General features: G+C 43.2%; 1 pseudogene; it reads left to right on the top strand.

Annotated features, from left to right (window-relative positions):
• The first annotated feature begins 249 nt into the window (after positions 1 to 249).
• LOC120667823 lies at positions 250 to 891 on the top strand (annotated as a pseudogene).
• Positions 892 to 3,488: the final 2,597 nt, after the last annotated feature.

The following is a 3,488-nucleotide window of genomic DNA, read 5'->3' as shown; positions in this document are numbered from 1 at the left end:
GCGGAGGTCGGTTGGGCGGCGAGGCACGCGTGGCTGGCTGGCGGGCTGAGCGTGGTGGGCGGGCGACGGAGCGTGGTGGGCGGGGTGAGCGCGGCTTGCGGGCGGGCGGGCCGACCGTGGCTCGCAGGCTGAGCATCGTCTCGGTGGTGGCAGCTCCTCATCACCCTAAGTGTGCCATTTTGGCAGTGCCCCCTCCCTGTCCCCCCTCTGTTGCCTTTCACTGTTGCTCACCTTCCCTCTTCAGTTGTCATGTCGGAGGCGTCCTCCTCAACCGCTCGGATTCGGCGGTCAAGCGCAGCTCGGGTTGCCCTGCAACCTGGACCCCTTGCTGTTGTTGCTACAGTGCCTCCGCCCACTGCTGTCGATCTGCAGGCGCCGCTTGATGATATGACCGGGTTACCATTGATCATGTGCCCGATTTGCAAGGATGTGCGGGTGTTTGCTGCCACTACCACAAAGTCTCAGTATAATATTGGAAAGAGGTTTTTCAAGTGCCCCCAGCAAGGCTATGGAAATGTCAGTTCAGTGGTTCCCTGAATGCGCTTCCCTGAGAATGGTAGTGTTTGTAGCATTCAGTGCCTGCACTATTGGTGTTAAATTGTCTGTGGTTGTCATTTGGATGCAGGGGAGATGTTCCAGGTATTGGTTTGAGGAGGAATATGTGGTGTACCTTGAGGATCATGGTTATCTACTTCCAGCTTCCTCGACCATTGCAGCTGCTTCGACAACAGAAGTTCCCGAGCTGGTGGGAAAAATCTGAACGAGGTGAAGGAAATGGTTGGCAAGAACAGGGAAGTCTTGGGAAGTTGCATTTGTCTTGTGTGTGGATGTGTGAATGTAACAATATTCGTGGTGTTGGCCATTGGCTTGGTTGTAGCTGTATTGAAGTAGGCAATTCTGATGATGTATGGGCCTTTGTGTTGAAGCGGTAGTGTTGAAGAACATGTTGTATTAACCTGTTGTGGTGGACAGTAGTGTGCCCTATGTATGTGCAATGCTGATGTATGTTGGAAATAAAGATCACTTTTGCTTTGATGTGAAAAGTGTGTGGGTTGAAACTTTTGCAGCATGTATGTCACTTCCAATTACATTTTGTGACAGATTTTGTACTTTCCATGACATGGCCTTGGGGTCATAAAAACCCAGAAATACATTTTAGGACAGATTCTGGGCATTCCATGACATTTTCATGTGTCATGAAAACACAGAAACCTTGGACTATATAGATATACATCATGTGAATTAAATCTGGACACTGTAACTTGGATCAGACATGAAGTATCCACTAAAAACTGAAACATTGCATATAAGGTCTTACAATCTCACAAGTCAGATACAAATGTAGTAGCATAATTCAAATACAACAAAATCAATAACATAAAAGTTCATGGTTCACAAATCTCTAGAAATGCAAAGGTCAATCAACATCACTGTCTTCTCCTGAAGTGTTGCCTTCTTCTGGACTATGGTACTCAAGGTAGGTTTCATCTTCATTTTCATCTTCATCTTCGCGGTCTGCTTCATCACCTTGAGCAATATGTTTTTGTCGACGGATGCTCTCGACGAGGTCTGTACTAATAGGGCTACCTGGTTCATTATCCATGTGCAACAAATCCATATCTGGAGGAATGTCTCTCACTGCACCATCTGTAGATGAAATATTCTCCTCTTGGTATGCCTCTTGACATCTCATTTATACTTGTTTATGGATTGGTTGGTTTGTGTGGGATTCTTCGACATCAAATATATGTCGGTGGCCAAATTCTTGAAGCACTCGCCAACATGGACCTAATTTTGTATCTTCCAAGAAAAATACTTGTGTAGCATCTGTGGCCATAATGAAAGGATCATCCTTATACCATCGACCTGTGATGTTTATGCTCTTGAAGTAACCATCATCTTTCATCTGGTATGTCCTTCCCCCCAAGATGGTACCATTCACATCGTAATAAGATAACAGTTCTACGCCCTTTGCTGTTCCTACTATAACTCAACTCAATAATGTATGTGATTATCCCATAGAAGTCAATTGTGTCATCACCGTGAGTACCTGCAGTTTTGATGGTGGAGTTCTGTGTCTTCCTATGTTCGACATGAGCCATAGCGTGGTACCGTACCCCATTGATTATACAGGCTGTGTACGAACGCATGCGTGGATCCGGCCCACATGCTAGTGAGTTCAAGTCTTCATCAACAAGTGTTGAGCCTTCATATTTCACTTTGGTAATCTGTAGGTAAAAAACATATAGAATTATTGATTTGAAAATGTATTGGATCATAAATTATGAAGTCATGTTGTAGAAGTAGCACACACATGATTCTCAAACCATGCAGCGAATTGTGTTGACATCATTTTTTCAACATCGTTGACCTCTTCTTGTTCTAATTGTGCCCTATACATGCTGCCAAGGAAGAAGCTAATTAGTTATTTTGTGACACTAGTATTGAATAAAGATGGCTGTAATAACAGGAATTACTCACTCTTTGTATTCATCAACCTCTTCGCAATTATTTAGAACAAACCAAATCATGGAGTCATAGTCTTTGTCTTGGTAATGAAGTTTTGAAGCACCCAACAGGTTAATACCATGACCAAAAATAGAGTAACCATTGGGTGAGATGTTCTCTTCTCCATCTAAGTTTCTTTCAGGCCAAGTGAACCTACAAATGATGAAACTGAAATATGTTGAGCACTGGGTCATACACTCATAGGCAGTGTATGCCTCCATAATAGATCCTTCAGGTCTTGCTTGATTGCGGACGAAACGCTTAAAGGTGCCCAACCTTCTCTCAATGGGATACATCCATCCATACTGCACCGGTCCCCTAAGGAGTGCCTCATCAGGTAAGTGTACTGCTAGGCGAACCATAACATCAAAGAATGCTAGAGGATAAATTTTCTCTAGCTTGCAAAGGATAAGCACAATATCTTCCTTCATCTGGTGTAGTGCATCAACCTTTAGAGTTTTGGAGGAAAGTTGTCTAAAAAAAGTACCCAATTCAGTAATTACTTCATATACGTCTTTGCGCACCAAACCACGAAGGCCAGCTGGTAAAATACGTTGTAGCATTATATGACAGTCATGTGTTTTCAGCCCATGCATTGATCCTCCTCCCTCCATATTGACACATCTTGATATATTGGAGGCATAGCCATCTGGAAACTTAACATTGCTCACAAATTGCAAGAACTTCTTCTTGTCTTCTGGTTTTAGAACATAACAAGCTCTTGGCTTTGATGATGAACTACCACTGTCATCTAGCAAATGAAGCTCTTTTCTTATACCTCTGTCCTCCAAATCTAGTCTAGCAGCGATGGTGTCCTTTGTCTTGTTTGGAATATTAAGTAGAGTTGACAAAATGTTTTCACATATGTTTTTCTCTATGTGCATAACATCAAGGTTGTATTGTAGCTTCAATTTTGACCAGTATGGTAAATCATACAAGCTAACCTTCAGATGCCATACTGGTTCATCTTCATTACGGCG

This window comes from Panicum virgatum, chromosome 3N (assembly GCF_016808335.1).
Source record: "Panicum virgatum strain AP13 chromosome 3N, P.virgatum_v5, whole genome shotgun sequence".
In the NCBI taxonomy this organism is placed as follows: Eukaryota; Viridiplantae; Streptophyta; class Magnoliopsida; order Poales; family Poaceae; genus Panicum; species Panicum virgatum.
This window is presented reverse-complemented; position numbering and strand designations above follow the sequence as displayed.